A 20,691-nucleotide genomic window follows, 5' to 3' on the forward strand; every position below is an offset into this window, starting at 1 on the left:
TTTCTTTCACTTTTCTAAATATCATAATTATTTATGTTTTATTCTTAGAAAATCCAATAAAAACATATTATTATTTACTTATCCTCACTCATATGTTTTCTGCACAGGTTTTCTCAATCACACTTCTAAGCATTGAACTTTTCTTTCTTTTTAAGCTCTTTTCTCGATTTTTTCATTTTTTCACGCTTTTTCTTTTTGCGCACTTATTCTTCTCTTATAGCTTGCGTGTGGTCTGCTTTTATGCCTTGTGCAATGTCAATATCTTCTATACTTTTTCAATACATACCAAAAGATATCAACTAAGACATAAAAGTGACTTCCTTCATTCACCTTTATAACATGAGAGTCAAATATTTCAACTTGTATCTGTTCTCAGTTACTTAGGATCACAAAGTTTTCCACTCTCCTTTTCGAAATGGAATTAAAAGTTTCAACTTACATCTAAGTTCCATCTACTAAGGATTGTGGAATTATCCAAACAACCTAACACATGCTATATTTTTTTTCTTTTGAGCTCATTTTTTCATTTGCTTAGTTTTTCAAAAATAGAACTGTGCATATTCATATTTATGATTCAAAATAAATTCTAACATGTATCTATCATCATTTCTTTGAAATCCACATAAACAACCATAATTTTTAGATCTATGTCAGAAATTTTTTTTTCGTGGGGCTTAAAAAATCCTCTAAAAACATTAGATTTGAAATAACATTCATATAAGTTCAAACTCTTTCTTTAAAAATCTACTTTTCATGAGAAATGTGTAAACATGTGCAAGAACGTAAACAGAAATATCAAGGTGTGCATTCTACACCCTCCCCCATGCTTGAATGACACTGTCCCAGTGGCACTCCCCCATGCTTATATGAAACTAAGTGAATGCACATGAGAGAAATAAATGAGGAAAAAGAGTAGAATGACCTAAGATGAATTAAAAATACATGTTCTATGAATGTAATAAATGCAATGTATACATGCAAAACACAAAACTCATGAATGAAACAAAAAGAACCTGAAAAACTCATGAAAAAGTACAAGCAAAATAAAATCTATAAATTCTAAGCAAATCTAATAATATACAAGATATGGGTTGCCTCCCATAAAGCGCTAAGTTTCACGTCCCCAGCCAGACGGATCCCTAGAAAAATCTTTCATCGTCCATGAGATCAATGGACATGAAGTCAGACTCAACCGGGCTCTATGAAGAAAAGAGTGTCATCTGTGACACTACGCACTGTGTTTCCATCCCGTCTACCTCTAACTGTAGTATCAGAACTCTCTTGACGTGAAGAACGGAGATTAGTCTCATCTGAGAGACTGGTCAAGAATCGAGAGTCTAGGACCGACCGAGTATCAATGAATACTACTTCAGACAAATGGTAAATATGATCTGGCTTGACTTGGTCAAGCACCTTCTGCATCTGTACCTCTTGCTTACTAAAAATTGGTGATCCTAAAGGCTGAGAAAATGGGGCTTTATATGATGAAAATGTATGCTGTGAGTAAGGACCCTTCTGTTGAGGTATCATGGAGATCGACTCGTCAGTAGAAATGATATGGGGTTCATGAGTCGATTCCTGAGTAGGGTGACATGCCTTCCCATACTGAAGAGATGTAACAGATTTGACTTGCTCATGATGTGAAGTAGTGGGTTGCAAGTCAAATAACATGGAATCCTCTCCCTTGGATGTGACAACAGACTGACTATGAAGGTTCCCCTGACTTTGTCTACTCAATGTCTGAGCTAACTGTCCCATTTGAGTTTCTAGCTTGGCTATTGACTGCGTATGGGAACAAAGAGTGGCCTTGATATCAGAAAAGGCTTCTAACATCTTCTCTTGAAATGATGAACTTGGAATGGGCTCCTGAGGAGAAGGTAGACAATACTGAGAATGAACCTGTGGAAATATAGGATGCGAGTAACCTTGTGAAGGGTTACTGGGTCTATACTATGTCTGGGAGGGCTGATGGGATGGGGAAATAGACTGGTTTCGCCAACCTGGGTTATATGATGATGTAAATGAATCAGACATGGGTTTAGCAAAACCTTGGGCAGCATTCACCTGCTCCTGAACGAATTCAGGATATAATGGCGCTGCCGGACAATCCGCAACACAGTGTGCAGGGCTAGCACATATCTCGCACACTCTTTCTATTGGATTTCTCGAAGAATTGGCTAGGAATTGATCTAACTTCCTAGTCAATTGGTCAACCTTGGTACGCAATTCTAACTCGGACCCAAATTCGGAAATCCCAACTTTCCTAGGACCACTAGACAGAGATGTAGTCCTATCGAGCCGTGAAGACAAGGTATGATGCATCGTGTTTTCACTCAAGGTCTCAAATAGAGACCACGCCTCATCTTCACTCTTCAGCATAAAAGTGCCCCCACAAGACGAATCAACCATTTGACGATGCTTTTCAGTAAGCCCGTCATAAAAATACTGCACCAACTGCCAACGAGGCACCTGATGATGGGGACACTTGCGGAGAAGATCTTTCAATCTCTCCCAAGACTCGTGAAATTGTTCTCCCTCAATTTGAGAAAAACTGGTTATAGCTTTACGAAACTGGTTCGTCTTACCAATTGAGAAATATTTTTTTAAAAATTCTCTTTGCAATCCTTCCCAAGTAGTAATACGAACCGTCTCAAGAGATTTTAACCAGTGCTTGGCTTTATCTTTGAGAGAGAACGGAAACAAAGTTAACCTCATAGCGTCATCTCCAAAATTATTGATTCGCACAGTCGAGCAAATCTCAAGGAATTCGTCGAGATGACGATATGGGTCTTCATTGCTAAGGCCATAAAACGAAGGTAACATTTGAATCACACTGACCTTAATCTCAAAATGGCTCGTTCCTACATCAGGTCTTGTGATGAAGGAGGTGGGAGTATACGTATTTGGCATGAAGTACTCCCTCAAAGGACGGATCAATTGATGATCGTCAGCCATTGCGTACACCTTGGAGTAGACCGGTGTAGCACACGTCCTAACTTTGGGTTTTCTACCTAACTAACGCACTAAGCGGCCAAACCACGCAAACCACAAAGCGAGTGAACTAAAAACAACAAAAACTAAACAAACACCACGCAGTTACACATAACAGAGATTATGCATGAGAAATATAAAATCTATGTGTGCGGTACCAATCGTACACAGTCACCTCTAAGGGGGTCCTAGTAGGTGGGCTGTGCGGAAAAATAAGCTCTTCTCTAAGATATGCACATACGTGGTTCTAAACCTAAATGCACACACAAACACTAGGCAATAAAGTGAATACTAATATTACGCCGTTCCCCGGCAACGGCGCCAAAAATTTGATGTCTTTTTGTAATCGTTGTAATTTTGAAAAGATTTTTAAATGAAAAACATGTGAAAACCAGACATCAAATAATAAAAACCGGTTCTCACTAGTGGATGAGACCGGGTCGAACTCAGGGAACGGGAATATATCGTATTCAAGTACACAAATTTAAACTAATCTTTATTGCCGAATTATTTGAAATGTAAAATATTCAAGAAAAGTAAAAACAACTAACTATTACAACAAATGAATACCCTCCGCAGAGGGCGTAAAGTGCAATATTTACAAACCCACTTAAATTCCTAAATCTAAACTAAAAAGTAAAAAGACTTTATTCTTCGTACTTCGTGTCACGTAATCGCTTCCGCTCCAGTCTGTGCTATCCTGCACAATTCAAATGAACACGAGCAGTGCCAGAGATAGAAGTAGAATTATACTAAAAAAATACTAATTACATGCTAGAAATATGAAAGAAATCTAACTAATTGATTACAGGTACTTAACTAACAGTTTACTTAACAAGAAAAATCAAAACATCAGAATGTAAAAATAACAAGAACTTGAATATGAAAACTAAACTGTATTGAAAAACAGGAGTTGAATTGGTTAAAAACATTAAATGAAAAACATGACATGAATGTTAACAACAGGAAAAACTTAACTGAACAAACCAGAAATTAAAAAGACTACAGAATTAAGCAAACACAAAATACATGAACAAGTAAGTAAAAGAAATGGAAACAAAATAAGAATTTATGCGTGGAATGAAAGCAACACAACATTACTAAATTGAAAACATGAACATTTGTAATTGAAAACAGAAATAGAAAACATTGACAGCAATCAAGAAATAAACTGAAAAACAGATTTATGCTAAAGAAAAAAAAATCAAATCAAAACAACTAATGAATCAAAGTAAAAATAAAAATCAGAAAGGCAAAGATCAAAACATTCAGAATTACTAACTACACACAGAAAATCAGAATTACGAAGTGAAAGAAAATGAAAAGACAAGAAACTAATGAATCCGTAATTCATACACACACAGAAAACAAAAGAAAAAAATAAAAAATAAAATCAGTAATTCAGAAAATCAAAACAGGGAACTAACGAACTATCAAACAGAAAAGATTATAGTAAACAAAATTACAAATGAATCAATCGAATAGACAACTAAAAAAAAATTAGAAACAACAAGGATCGATAGTTTTTTTTTTATTTCTTTCTTTCAGTTTTTTTTTCTTTCTTTTTATATCCGTTTTACAGAAACATCAAGAACGTAAAGAAGAAGCTGCAGAAGAAGAAGAAACTGAAGAAGAAATCAAAATCGGAAGAAGAAAAACAATTGGAAGAAGAAAATGCTGAAGATCGGAGGAAGAAAAAGAAGAAGAAGAAGAAGAGGAAGAGATCGGAAGAAGAAGTGGAAAAAGAAGAAGCTGCAGAAGAAGAAACGGATGAAGAAATAGAAATGAAAAAGAAGAGGAAGTTCTGAAGAAGAAGAAGAAGAAGAAGAAGAAGAAGAAGAAGAAGAAGAAGTAGAAGAAGAAAAGGAAAACTCAGCACTCACCGCACCGTGAACCTGAGGGAAGAAGCTGTTGGCGACCTCCACCACCGCCGCCGTCGCCGGACTGAATATCTCCACCGCCGGATTGAAGAAGAAGATAAGGAGGAAGAAGAAATAGAGGAAGAAGAAGGGGTAAAGGGGAATCCGGCAATGGAGAATTGGGAAGAGAGAAAAAAACAGAGGGGGAAAGGGAAGGTTTGGGCGTGAATGGAGGAGGCGCCTTCCGCTCCCTGTTTTTGGGGTTTTTAAAAGTAACGAACCGGCTGGAACCGGTTTGAAACAAATGCAAACCGGTTCAAGCCGGTTTGTTTATTTATTTATTTTTAAAAGCAAACCGGGTGAACCGGTTTGTGTTTATTTTTGCAATTTTCAAAAATCAAAAACTATATAAAATTTTCAAAGATTTAAAAACAAAACTTATTTATGAAGAACTAAAAAAAAATATTCTAAATTTTTTTTCTCTTTTTTAAAAAAAACAAACACTTAAAATGAAAAAATATTTTTCTATATTATTATTTTTTTATTTCATTTTTAATTGCAAACTAAAACTAAACTACTATGAATATAACAAAAACTAAAATATGTATAAAAATGTAAAAATAAAACTATTTTTCATGCATTTTCTATTTTTAAATCATTTTAGCACATTTACTCAAAAACTAACATAAAATTGGGTTTTTGAAACATTATTTCATAAAATCATGCATATTTAAATGTTAATAAACCCTGAATTATATGCATGATCAGTAGCCAATACCATTCTTGTAGAAAGAGACTTTTTGAGAGGCTAGGAGTTTATCCAAGTTCTCTTTTCCTTTAGTAAACTTGAAAACCGTTTTCATAAGGTTCTCAGTTTTACTTTTTAATTCTGAAATTTCTACTTGCAGATTTTTAGTCTTGGAGCTAGTAGAAGAGATTTCAGAAGTAATAAGAAGATTTTTCTTTTGTAACTCAGAATTTTTAATACTGAGTTTTTCATTTTTCAGAATGAGCTCTAGATTCTCAGATTTCAAATGTCTATTTTTGAGAATCGTTTTCCTTGATTCTTCAAAAAGTTCTTGAAAAGCATTTTGAAGTTCTTCAAAGGAGAAATCAAGGGATTCACTTACAGAGCTTTCTGCCATGAAGCACATGTTGGCGGTTTCTGCTTCATCATCATTTGACTCTTCACTTGTGGATGGTTCTGAATCATCCCATTGAGCATGCAGAGCCTTTTTCTTGAAGAACCTTTTCTTTGGTTCCTCAGTCTTGGATTTTCTTTTGAGAAGAGGACAGTCACATCTCAAGTGACCTGGCTTATTACACTGGTAGCACATAGAATCTTCCTTTGGGTCTTTTCTTTATTTGTGCTTATTTGGAAGCTGGTTCCTTCTCATAAAGCGCTGGAATTTTCTGGTGAGTAGCGCAATCTCAGTTTCTTTTTCTGAGTCCTCATCCTCAGATAGGGCTGGGAAGGCTAGAGTTTTCTTTAAAGGTTGTTTCTCTTCCCTTCTTTTCTTCATGTGGACTTCATAGGCCATAAGATTGCCTATTAAATCGTCCAGGGTAAGCTTGGACAAATCTTGAGCTTCTTCAATAGCAATAGTCTTTTTCTCCCAATCAGTTGTGAGAGATCTCAAGATTTTCTTCACCTTTTCTGTCTGAGAGTGGGTTACACCCAGAGATTTCAGATCGTTGGTGATATTGGTGAATCTGGTGAACATCTCTGTGATGGGTTCATCTTTGTTCATTTTGAACAACTTATATTTTCTGACAAGAGATGAGATTTTAGCTTCTTTCACTTTGTTGGTTCCTTCATGAATAACCTCCAAAGAATGCCAAATATCATATGCAGATTCACATATAGATATTCTATTGAATTCATTCTGATCAATGGCACAATATAAGACATTCATAGCCTTTGCATTTAGATTTGCCATTTTCTTTTCTTCATCAGACCATAAGCTATAGTCTGTGGATGGAGATGTGTATGGATGCTCAACAATTTTCCATACAGCAAAATCTATGGACTTGAGAAATATAGCCATTCTGCACTTCCAGTATCCATAGTTGGAGCCATTGAAGAAAGGAGGACGAGATGCGTGTTGACCTTCAATATCACGAGCATAGGAGGTAGATGCCATTTGTGCTGGAAGACTTGTTATGTCGAAACCAACAAACCTGCTTTGATACCAAATGAAATTCCACTAGAGGGGGGGTGAATAGGGAATTACTAAACAGATCGATAAATCAAAAATATGATGCAATAAAGGCACAACACATAAACACAAAATATATACTGGTTCGGTCAAAACCCTGACCTACATCCAGTCCCCAAGCAAACCACTTGAGCTTTCCACTATAACATCTGAGTCACAGGATAAATAGTACAACACCCTCTTCCTCAGAGGTCTTCTTCTCTCAACAGAGAAGGGGCACACCCTCTTCCACAGAGGTCTTCTTCTCTCAACAGAGAAGGACAACACCCTCTTTCACAGAGGTCTTCTTCTCTCAACAGAGAAGGGCAACACCCTCTTTCTCAGAGGCCTACTTCTTTCAACAAAGAAGGAATACAGTGAATAACAGAAAGTTACAATACTTCCTATAAAACCTTCAGAATGATATGAATGCACGAATGAAGGATTCTCAGAATGTTCTGTTCTTTTCACTCAGAAGATACTCTTTGTCAAAGAGCTATTCTTGACTTTTTCAAAAACGGGTCCCTCTTATTTGGGGCGATTTTCCTTTTTCTCTCTCTCTCTCCTCTCAAGCTTCCTCACTCCAGCCGTGTGCTTCCTCTTGGCGTGAAGAGCTGCAGCACCTTCCTCATTAGCTAAGGTGAAGACTCACCTCACTTGTTATGGTTTCATTATGAAGAGGAAACCGTTGGAAACTTTGCACCTTGGCATGCAAAAATCCAAACGGTGGATTAGGTGATATAGCTATTGTTCCGATCTTAAATCACCATGGATTAGCAGGATTTCTTGCCGCATGTATTTGAAAGCTTTTCTCTTTTTGTTTTCGTTCAATCACCGTTTTATTTGAAATCATTTCCTTGCATGTTGTTGTTTACCATATTAGTTTAACACTGTCTTAGTTGTTATGTGATTCTTCTATGCTGAAGTTCATGGCTTTCTCCACCTTCTTCTTTCTATTTTCTATTTTTTTTTTCTTTTTGGTATGGTGGGCCGAGCTGGGCTCGTCCAACACACACCCAGGCCGGTTAGCTGTCCCTTGTATTTGGGAACACTAGGCGGCGTGTTCCAGACATCAGCATTTATATTTTTTTCTGTGTGGTTATTGTTATTCTTGTTCTGTGTTTTTCTCTTGCGGTGCTGGGCTTAGACCAGTCCCAAAATGCTGGGACTGCAGCCATGTTGTCGAGCGTTGGTCACAGTGTGACCAGCTCATTTTCGGCGTAGGAAGGTCAGGCGGTTGTGTTAGCCTCTTGTATGTCTTTTCCTTTTTCTTTGTTCGGTCTTCTTTGGAACCAGGACTGGAGCAGCTGGGGCGGTTTTGGTGTGCCCAGCACACCCTCCTTGTTGCTGTGAACCGAGCCCTTGAGCTCTGGTTCACGCTGACAAGGGTGGCTCGGTCTGGTCCAGCGGACCAGACCCCCATGGTCTATCCTTTTGCTCCATGAATGGATCTGGCGCCACTTGGGTGGCCCGCGCATGCAAGTAGGGATTTGGCCTCTAGCTTCTTCTTCCCTCAGCGTTATCGTTCCGCCTAAACCCTTCGGTTCAGGTCTGAACCAAGGTTTAGACCTGATGGTTTGTCAGCCTGGGCGTGGCACAAGGTGCCAGCCGTCCAACCCCTTTCGTGGGAGCCGGATGGAGCCTAGTGGTGCCGAGCACCCAGTCCCTTTTCATTCGGCCATTTTGGGTTGCATGTATGTCCGAACCGAATGGTTCAGACCTGTGCATGTATGGGGAACCAGGCCGGCACCGGGTGCTAGCCATGGTTCTGTTTTTGGACAGGTCGAGTGCCAGCCGCATGGTGCTGGGCACCTGGGTCCCTCGTGCTGATCCCCTTCGGGTCCGGGTCTGAACCAGAGAGAGAAGGGTTCAGACCCACTGCTGGCCAACCACAGCCCGGTCTCATAGACCAGACCGACTGGGCCCAGTTTTTGGGCTCAACCCGCAGGCTTAGCCACGGTTGTCTTTGCCGGGGCTGGAAACAGCCCAACCAAAACCCTTGACAGGTAGGGTCCGGTTCCTGAGTCGGTCCAGACCTCGATGGTAGGTCCGACAGTCTGGTCTGTAGGACCAGACCACCCTTAGCTAGAGCTTGTTAGCACAAGTGCGGGTGGACTTTCGTTTCGCCACACTCGCGGCCCCGCTACACCATTATTTATGGCTGATAGCAGGTTACCCTATCAACACTAGCTCGCACCTACTTCGAGTCGAACCCGATTAGGTTCAAACCAGCCTTTGTATTGCCCTGCACCCTCCTCGCACTTCGGTTAGGTTCGGCATGAGTGCATGCCTTGGGATGCACCGGGTTCGAGTAAGCTTTTCATATATATATATATGTAAATGGGATTGTATATATATATGTATATACGTATACATATAGGTATGTGCCTCGCCGAGTATGTTTGAAAGGGTTGATATATATATGTACACATGAATATATGTAAGGGTATTAAAACTTATGACTCTCGTGTCCTGTTCAAGCATTTTCTCAGATGATTCCATACTCCGAGCTCAGTATGAATTCCATAGCATTATCCTACGTTCGTTTTGGACAAACGGTTTGTTTAGGGTCCGCGGGCGCGGCACCCCGAACCGTGGTAATGCCAATGTTATTCCCATTAGATGGGTTAAATTCAGAAATCATCTTCGACACGTAAGTGTGTCGTACTGCGTAAGGAAAATCCTTATACCTTGATTTATGTGCAACTACTTAGTTAAGTATACAGACGAACACTATTGCAAATCCACATACTTGGAAACTACGTTGAATTACAAGCATTGTTTCATTGTCTTTGTTTCGGGTCCGCAGGCGCGGCACCCCACACCGTGGGAATAGCTAATGTTGTTCCCATAAGTCGGGTATATCCCAGATTTTCACCATAAACATGTAAGTGTGTCAACCACGTATGACAGCATAGTGAATGCAATATTCACACTGAAGTATGCAAGTTAATCATTTCATATTATGCAACTGCATCTGTTGTTTATGCTTGTGCAAAAGATAGAAACATACACTTCGCACTTGGCACATCCTGACACTATTATTGAGTAGTGCGTACCTTGAAAAGGTACATTGCTTGAGGCATTAGTAAGTGCACCACGTGCACTTACTACAAGAAAGAAAAGAATAAAGATAGGGTATGAATAATGAAATGACTTGTTATGGGCTCAGTTGGAGTCCTTGGGCAATGACCCTTGCTTAAAAAGATGGACTCTTGTGTGATATACCCAAAACATAAATAAATCAATAAGGTATTTCGACTGCTTTCACGAGCAGTGTGCTCCGTTGGCCGCGTGAGGCTGAGCACGTGAATGGGCAAGCCAAGTCCTCATTTTGCGTACCCTGCGGGGACCACGAGGCAAATTCCTCGTGAGAGGTGTGTTGAACATGAGCCTTAAGAAAGATAAACCTGCTTCGCCCCATTCACAAAATGGTTCACCTCGGGAGAGGGTGGATGGTACAACCCTGAGTGACTTGTCGTTACTACGACACGTGTTTGACAGGAGCTGTAGCGCCCTTTGGCCTCCAGTCACTCAGAGTCAGGGAGGTCGAGGTTGCCTTTTTAGGACCTCACTACTGCAGTAGTATGGATTGTAATCCTTGCCTATGCGAGTGTTTTCTCCTAGCTGTGTGCTGCTCGCATAAGGTCGACTCGGTCTGTAGCTTCCCCGGTTACCACACTAGAATTTAAATAACAGACGCCGGGTGCATGTCTCATAGAATGCGAGGTTCCTTTGCGTACCCGAAGGAGTAATCAGAAGAACTTAAGAACTAACCAAACAACTGACTTAAAGTAATTGTTGCTTTACTTGTGTTGTAGACTTACTTTAGTTGTTACAGTCATTTCAGTTTGTTACCTTAGTTACTTGCTGCTCAGTTCGCTTATACTTCAGTTCGTTGCTTCAGATACTTGTTTTCCTGTTGACTAGTACTTGTCACTTCACACTTACCAGACACAGGCACTTACACTTGTCAGCTTGTTTCCTGCTTTCCTGTGTACTTGATATATATACACATTGCTTGTGGTTGTTTCTTCACCACCTTGAAAAAGGATTGACCCCATTTTATGGGGATGTAGGTGACGAACAGGCTTAGTGCGGATGCAATGATACACGATGGAGGCTCTGAGGACCCACACACTTGACCTGCAGATCTTGTACCTGGTGGTTTTGGGGTTTTCGGTTGTTGTTGGGATGTATCCCCTATTTTGTACCTTTTGTACTTATAAGTTGTAAACTCTTTAAAACTGTTGGGGTGTTTCCCCCTTTTTACTTCATAGTTACACTTTTGGTTGCACTTATTTGTGGCGGCCGCCCAGACTTGCGGCTTTGTTGTTTTCCCACGTTTTCTTCCGCTAGTTTCCTACTTAAACCTTTCAAAAAAAAAAAATTCCATAGAAATCCCAAGTTTTTCCAAGGTCGAGGTTTGGAGCGCCACAGCGATTGGTATCAGAGCAATGTTTAAGTGTGTGGTCAGAGCTTCATCATGCATCATCCATCGCACTGTAAGTATAAGATTAGCTTCTTCTTCTTCTTGTTTTCCTTCTTTCCTTCCTTTACTTCCTGCTTTTAGATGGTTTGTGTTGTGGTTCTGTGTATATCATAGATGTCGACGAACCTGACCTACGGCAAGATTTTGGAGGCTCTCCAAAACCTAACTCGAGGCGAAGAGGCCCTGAGTGGAGCTGTGCGACATTTGGCACGTAATGTGCATATGTTGGCACCCCCGTGTGCAAGGTGTTTGGGAGATCATGTGGGACAGATCTGTCCCCGTGAGTTTTCTGAGTGCCCCTACTGTAGCCTTCGTGGACATGTCGAAGAGGAATGCCAGACGAAGCAGAGGGATGAGCTCTGGAAGAGCAATGCGGAAGATATCCAGGATGTTTCTTCAGTCTCTGGACCTTTGGTTCTGGAAGTGAATAGCCAGGACGGAGAAAAGCGAGGAGCGATCAATTCTCCTTAATATTCTCCCGAGTCCTACCCCTATGGTGTTTCTTCGGAGTACGTGCCGCCGATTTTGGGAGAAGTCCAGGAGATCTCTGACACGCCACTGAGGGAAGTTGTTTCTCCTCCACGTGTTAGGCCGAGGCGCTGTGGTAGTCGGAAGGACTACAGGGACTTCTACACCAGCAAGTCGTGATATTGCGATGTAATGATTAGTTGTTAGAAACACTGAGTCAGTGTTTCATTTTTGCTTTTGTCGTGCTTAAATTGTTGGCAGCACTTGTTTAATCCTATCTTAATGAAGGGTGCTTCTGTAATGTTTCGGTTTTCCTTGTTAAGGAAATGGAAATTTTCCTATCTCTGTGTATTTGCTGGTTGCTTATGTATAGAATGTTGCGTATTTAGATGGCGTGGAGCACCAGGTGTGACGACCTGATGGAGACTCTGAACAACCTTACAGAGGTTGTAGGACGACAAGCGGAGACCATGAGTAACATGGGCGAACACATCCAACAGACCGCCCAGGGACAGAGAGCACCTGCCCAGGTTCCTGTTGCGACAGTCCCATATAAGCAATTTATGAGCTTGAACCCTCCCTCGTTTGATGAAAAGTCATCGCCGGAAGCGGCCGAGGATTGGATCAGAGAAATTGAACGTATCTTCCGAGTGTTACAAGTTGGTGATGATCAAAAAGTAGATTTTGGGACATATCGTCTCAGGAAGGACGCGGAAAGGTGGTGGGCAGCTACCTGGGAGATAAAATTCGACAACCAGCCAGTTGATTGGGAGCAATTTGTGGAAGCGTTCTACGCAGCCTATTTTCCAGCTCACGAGAGGAGCCGAAAAATGCAGGAGTTTCTCGACCTCCAACAGGGTAGTTCTTCTCTCTCGGATTATGTCACGCGTTTTCGAAGCCTAGAGAGGTTTTGTCTGCACTTATACACGACAGAAAAGGAGCGAGCTCTTAAATTTGCTCGAGGTCTGAAGCCAGTCTTAAGGACGAAGGTGTACACGCGTGCGCCTATGACGGTCGATGAGGCTCTAGAGACGGCCTCCTTGCTTGAACATGATTGGATAGAATCGCAGAAGACCCCCGCACCACGTCAGCAACAGCAGAATCCTGGCCAAAGGAGTTGGCCAAGGAAAAGACAATTCCAGAGGAATCAAGATGGAAGGAAGTTCCATCCTCAGACAAAGAAGCAGCGTAACAACAACAGCAGCAACACCCGCCAGAATCAGTATCAGAACCGTAGGCCCCAGTACCAACAACGCCAGCAGCCGCAGCAGAAGCAGCTTACCGCAGCTAGTTGTCCAAAATGTATTACAGATCATCCAGGGCGACCCTGCCCGCGAGACACCGGCGGATGCTTATATTGTGGAAAGATGGGTCATTATATCAGGGATTGTAGAAAGAAGCATGCAGACGACCAGCGCAGGAATACGCCGGGTACTTCTCAGTCGACACCGCAACGACAGCCAGCGACGCAGCAGCAGCAACAGCAGTCATATCCACCCAAGACAACAACCCAGAAGGTCATTGTCAGTCGAGCAAGTGACCAAGGCAGAGTTGGTCCAAGGTACGATTTTGATATCCGGACATGAAGCACTTACGTTGTTTGATTGTGGTGCTACTCATTCGTTCATAGCAACTAGATTCGTTCGTACCTTACCTTTGGCAGTCGAGTCTTTGAACTTTCCGTTGGAGGTTCGCACTCCAACTGGAGAGCAATCTTTTTGTGACTCGTATGTTCTGAACATCGAGGTGTCAGTGGCAGGACAGAACTTGTCAGCTGACGTTATCCTGTTAGACATGACAGAGTACGATATCATTCTGGGCATGGATTGGCTTTTTGAGTGTCATGCTCAAGTCTTCTGTCGGGAAGGCAAGATCGTTCTTTCTCAGCCTGATCGTCCTGTTCTGGAGATCAAGCTTCCTCGACCTTTGCGCGATAGTCGCATGATTTCTTCTTTCAAGGCTCAGAAATATCTGCGAAACGGGGGTACTGCATTCTTAGTCAGCATTGCCCCAATTGAACCCGAGATGGTTTTGATCGAAGACTTGGACGTAGTCTGAGATTTTTACGATATGTTTCCGGAGGAACTACCTGTGTTACCTCCGAGGCGTGAGATCGAATTCAGTATCGAGTTGTTGCCTGGAACGACACCAATCTCCAAGGCACCATATCGTATGGCTCCGGCAGAGCTTGAAGAGTTAAAGCGTCAGTTGGAAGAACTCCTTGATCAAGGTTTTATTCGACCTAGTGCTTCACCGTGGGGAGCACTAGTGCTGTTCGTACGGAAGAAGGATGGATCCCTGAGGTTGTGCATCGATTATCGAATGCTCAACCAGGCGACAATTAAGAACAAGTATCCGTTGCCGAGGATCGAAGATCTTTTCGATCAGTTACAGAAGGCGAAGGTCTTCTCAAAGATAGATCTTAGATCGGGTTACCATCAGCTTCGTATCCGAGAGGATGATATTGCGAAAACAGCTTTCCGGACGAGATATGGGTTGTATGAGTTTATGGTGATGCCTTTTGGCCTCACGAATGCTCCAGCAGCATTCATGGATTTGATGAACCGGATTTTTCGTCCATATGTGGACTCGTTCGTGATAGTATTTATCGATGACATCTTGATCTATTCGGAGAGTCTGGAGCAACATCAAGACCATTTGCGGATTGTGTTGAGTACTCTTCGCGAGCATCAGTTGTTCGCCAAATTCTCTAAGTGTGAGTTTTGGCTCGAGCGCGTCATGTTTCTTGGCCATGTGATATCGAGGGACGGAGTATTCGTCGATCCAGCGAAAGTAGAAGCAGTTTTAGGCTGGAAACAACCTAAGAATGTGTCTGAGATTCGTAGCTTTCTTGGATTGGCCGGTTATTATCGACGTTTTATCCAAGACTTTTCAAGGATCGCTTTACCTTTGATGAAGTTGTTGCGTAAAGGTATTAAGTTCGTGTGGAACAGTGCCTGTGAGGACAGTTTCCAGATCCTGAAGTTGATGTTGACTACCTCGCCGGTATTGGCTTTACCCTCAGGCAGAGGTAGCTTTGTGGTGTACACAAACGCCTCTGGTACCGGTTTAGGTTGCGTGCTTATGCAGCATGGCCGAGTTATTGCCTATGCCTCCAGATAGTTGAAGACTCACGAGCGAAATTATCCGACGCACGATTTAGAACTGGCAGCAGTCGTGTTCGCTTTGAAATCATGGCGACACTACCTATATGGGGAATCATTGAGGTCTTTTCCGACCATAAGAGCCTCAAATATATGTTCTCTCAGAAGGAGTTGAATATGAGGCAGCGACGATGGCTTGAGTTCATCAAGGACTATGATTTCACGTTGTTGTATCATCCTGGTAAGGCAAACGTTGTGGCAGATGCGCTTAGCCGCAAAGCGGGTGGCGTTCTGGCTAGTCTTGTGTGGAGCCAGAAGCTTATCGAAGATTTTGTTGCATGGAAACCTTTTTCTGTTGGTGGTGGTTCGATCAGGTTGTCTGGTCTGACCATTCGATCTGCGTTTTTGCCAAAGATCGTAGAGGCTCAGAAGCTTGACGACCAGTATGGTAAGTTTCTAGCCTTGGCTGAGCAAGCAGATTCTCCTTTCAGAGTGTCTAGTGATGACAGCGTGCATATGAGAGATCGCCTTTGGGTTCCGAGCAACCCTGAGGTGAAGAGAGAAATTCTTGACGAAGCTCATATGTCAAGATATACGATTCATCCCGGAGGAACAAAGATGTTCAAGGACTTACAGCGGAAATATTGGTGGAGTGGTATGAAGCGCGAGATAGCGGCTTACGTTGCGAGATGCTTGATGTGTCAGCAAGTTAAAGCGAAACATCAACGTCCCGGTGGTACCTTGCAGAGGATTGAGATTCCTCAGTGGAAATGGGAGAATGTTACAATGGATTTTGTGGTAGGATTGCCACTGTCTAGGCGTAAACACGATGCGATATGGGTAGTCGTGGACAGACTCACCAAGTCTGCCCATTTCCTGCCAATCAGGATCAGTCAGTCTCTTGAGAGCCTAACTGACTTGTACATTAGAGAGATTGTTCGGCTTCATGGTGTGCCGAGGTCTATTATTTCCGATCGTGATCCCCAATTCACGTCGCGACTGTGGGGTCAGTTGCAATCTGCTTTGGGGATGAAATTGAAGTTTAGCACAGCCTTTCATCCTCAGACGGATGGACAGTCCGAGCGAACGATTCAAACGTTGGAAGATATGTTGCGAGCTTGTATGCTTGATTGGAAGGGTAAATGGGATTCACACCTATGTTTAGTAGAGTTTGCGTATAACAACAGTTACCACGCTAGTATCGGGATGGCCCCGTATGAAGCGTTGTATGGTAGACCTTGTCGGTCGCCATCTTATTGGGATGACATCAGCGATAGAGCGAGCGAATCGCCGATTGTTCTTCAGCACTACACGCAGCAAGTGCAGAAGATTCGTGAACGTTTGAAGGCAGCGCAAGATAGACAGAAGAGTTACGCCGATAAGAGACGTCGCGAATTGTCTTTTAATGTTGGAGACATGGTTTTTGTCAGAGTTTCGCCGACTAAGAGCGTATTGCGTTTCGGAAAGAAAGGGAAGTTGAGTCCGAGGTATGTCGGACCATTCGAGATCGTGGCACGGATTGGTGAGGTGGCATATCGTGTCGAGTTGCCTCCACAGTATGCCCACATTCACAATGTTTTTCACGTGTCGATGCTCAGGAAATACATTCCTGACCCATCACATCTCATTTGTTACGAAGATGTAGACGTGCAAGAAGATCTGACTTTACCGGAAAGGCCTATCGAGATTGTTGATCGACGAGATCAAGTTTTGCGTACCAAGACTATTCCGTTAGTTAAGGTACGGTGGCAGCACCATGGCATTGAAGAATGCACATGGGAACCAGAAGCGAACATGAGAGAGTCTTATCCAGAACTTTTTATAACCTCCTAATGGTGATTTCGCGGACGAAATCCTTTTTAGGAGGGAAGGATGTAAGATCTACGATTCTAATTTTGATGTATATTGTGTAATTATATGGAATCGATGAATTTTTATGTTTTGACAATTTTCTAATGATTTGCTTAGTTGAGAATCGGGTAAATCGCGTAATTGTATTGCAAAGAGCGATTTCGGGGAATCTAGAATGAATCTACCTCTGAAACTTTTAGGGTGAGTTTGGAATAGGGTTGTGGTGATACACCCTGAAAATGAGACCCGAGTGACGAAAAAACCTCGTCAGTGCATGCGAATCACGAGTCTTGACCTAATTTTAGACCCAAAACTTAGAACGCTCAATTTTAGCAAACAAGAGGTGATTTCCTTAGGGGGCATTGACCATTCTACGTTAATTACGGTTATGAAGAGAACAGAATGAGTTGTTGGAATTAAATTAGCATTTTAATGTGTTGAATAAGCATTCTTTAAAGAAGTACACTATATGCGATTTTGGATTTGGATCCGGGGCTACTAGGAGATCCAAAACCCTGGGACGACCCTACAGTGGACGTCCATGTCCTTGGTTGACCAGCTGGTCAAGGGCTGACCAGCTGGTCAAGGGCTGACCAGCTGGTCAAGGGCTGACCAGCTGGATGGTATTTTTGAAATAATCTTGCATGGCTTTAAAGAATAGGCCTTCATTGGCCATGTGTCTTTCCAACACCCTCATGATGAAGCCTAGGCTCCATCATGAGGGGCGCCATTTTCAAAAGAGAGCCATGGGGTGGCACCCCATGGCAGATTCGTGATTATTTTCAAAGACATTTGAATCCTTTCAATCCATTGGGCACGATGGGTGGCAGCCAGGAGCGCCCTTTTGTAAAATTTCAAACTTTTAAGGGCATTTAATGATGGCATTTTCGAGATTTTTGCAAAGCCTTTTGGAAGGCTTGACATGCATTGGTTGTTGGGGGGCGTGGAGCTCCCCAACCCTCCATCTTGGAGGGATTTAATCCCAGCCGTTCACCTCTAAGCCTACCTCTATAAAACCTTTACAAAAAAAAACGGGTCCCTCTTATTTGGGGCGATTTTCCTTTTTCTCTCTCTCTCCTCTCAAGCTTCCTCACTCCAGCCGTGTGCTTCCTCTTGGCGTGAAGAGCTGCAACACCTTCCTCATTAGCTAAGGTGAAGACTCACCTCACTTGTTATGGTTTCATTATGAAGAGGAAACCGTTGGAAACTTTGCACCTTGGCATGCAAAAATCCAAACGGTGGATTAGGTGATATAACTATTGTTCCGATCTTAAATCACCATGGATTAGCAGGATTTCTTGCCGCATGTATTTGAAAGCTTTTCTCTTTTTGTTTTCGTTCAATCACCGTTTTATTTGAAATCATTTCCTTGCTTGTTGTTGTTTACCATATTAGTTTAACACTGTCTTAGTTGTTATGTGATTCTTCTATGCTGAAGTTCATGGCTTTCTCCACCTTCTTCTTTCTATTTTCTATTTTTTTTTTCTTTTTGGTATGGTGGGCCGAGCTGGGCTCGTCCAACACACACCCAGGCCGGTTAGCTGTCCCTTGTATTTGGGAACACTAGGCGGCGTGTTCCAGACATCAGCATTTATATTTTTTTCTGTGTGGTTATTGTTATTCTTGTTCTGTGTTTTTCTCTTGCGGTGCTGGGCTTAGACCAGTCCCAAAATGCTGGGACTGGGGGCTGCAGCCATGTTGTCGAGCGTTGGTCACAGTGTGACCAGCTCATTTTCGGCGTAGGAAGGTCAGGCGGTTGTGTTAGCCTCTTGCATGTCTTTTCCTTTTTCTTTGTTCGGTCTTCTTTGGAACCAGAACTGGAGCAGCTGGGGCGGTTTTGGTGTGCCCAGCACACCCTCCTTGTTGCTGTGAACCGAGCCCTTGAGCTCTGGTTCACGCTGACAAGGGTGGCTCGGTCTGGTCCAGCGGACCAGACCCCCATGGTCTATCCTTTTGCTCCATGAATGGATCTGGCGCCACTTGGGTGGCCCGCGCATGCAAGTAGGGATTTGGCCTCTAGCTTCTTCTTCCCTCCGCGTTATCGTTCCGCCTAAACCCTTCGGTTCAGGTCTGAACCAAGGTTTAGACCTGATGGTTTGTCAGCCTGGGCGTGGCACAAGGTGTCAGCCGTCCAACCCCTTTCGTGGGAGCCGGATGGAGCCTAGTGGTGCCGAGCACCCAGTCCCTTTTCATTCGGCCATTTTGGGTTGCATGTATGTCCGAACCGAATGGTTCAGACCTGTGCATGTATGGGGAACCAGGCCGGCACCGGGTGCTAGCCATGGTTCTGTTTTTGGACAGGTCGAGTGTCAGCCGCATGGTGCTGGGCACCCGGGTCCCTCGTGCTGATCCCCTTCGGGTCCGGGTCTGAACCAGAGAGAGAAGGGTTCAGACCCACTGCTGGCCAACCACAGCCCGATCTCATAGACCAGACCGACTGGGCCCAGTTTTTGGGCTCAACCCGCAGGCTTAGCCACGGTTGTCTTTGCCGGGGCTGGAAACAGCCCAACCAAAACCCTTGACAGGTAGGGTCCGGTTCCTGAGTCGGTCCAGACCTCGATGGTAGGTCCGACAGTCTGGTCCATAGGACCAGACCACCCTTAGCTAGAGCTTGTTAGCACAAGTGCGGGTGGACTTTCGTTTCGCCACACTCGCGGCCCTGCTACACCATTATTTATGGCTGATAGTAGGTTACCCTATCAACACTAGCTCGCACCTACTTCGAGTCGAACCCGATTAGGTTCAAACCAGCCTTTGTATTGCCCTGCACCCTCCTCGCACTTCGGTTAGGTTCGGCATGAGTGCATGCCTTGGGATGCACCGGGTTTGAGTAAGCTTTTCATATATATATATATATATATGTAAATGGGATTGTATATATATATGTATATACGTATACTTATAGGTATGTGCCTCGCCGAGTATGTTTGAAAGGGTTGATATATATATGTACACATGAATATATGTAAGGGTATTAAAACTTATGACTCTCGTGTCCCGTTCAAGCATTTTCTCAGATGATTCCATACTCCGAGCTCAGTATGAATTCCATAGCATTATCCTACGTTCGTTTTGGACAAACGGTTTGTTTAGGGTCCGCGGGCGCGGCACCCCGAACCGTGGTAATGCCAATGTTATTCCCATTAGATGGGTTAAGTTCAGAAATCATCTTCGACACGTAAGTGTGTCGTACTGCGTAAGGAAAATCCTTATACCTTGATTTATGTGCAACTACTTAGTTAAGTATACAGACGAACACTATTGCAAATCCACATACTTGGAAACTACGTTGAATTACAAGCATTGTTTCATTGTCTTCGTTTCGGGTCCGCAGGCGCGGCACCCCACACCGTGGGAATAGCTAATGTTGTTCCCATAAGTCGGGTATATCCCAGATTTTCACCATAAACATGTAAGTGTGTCAACCACGTATGACAGCATAGTGAATGCAATATTCACACTGAAGTATGCAAGTTAATCATTTCATATTATGCAACTGCATCTGTTGTTTATGCTTGTGCAAAAGATAGAAACATACACTTCGCACTTGGCACATCCTGACACTGTTATTGAGTAGTGCTTACCTTGAAAAGGTACATTGATTGAGGCATTAGTAAGTGCACCACGTGCACTTACTACAAGAAAGAAAAGAATAAAGATAGGGTATGAATAATGAAATGACTTGTTATGGGCTCAGTTGGAGTCCTTGGGCAATGACCCTTGCTTAA

This window comes from Nuphar pumila, chromosome 2 (genome assembly GCF_984573655.1).
Source record: "Nuphar pumila chromosome 2, dmNupPumi1.hap1.1, whole genome shotgun sequence".
Lineage (NCBI taxonomy): Eukaryota > Viridiplantae > Streptophyta > Magnoliopsida > Nymphaeales > Nymphaeaceae > Nuphar > Nuphar pumila.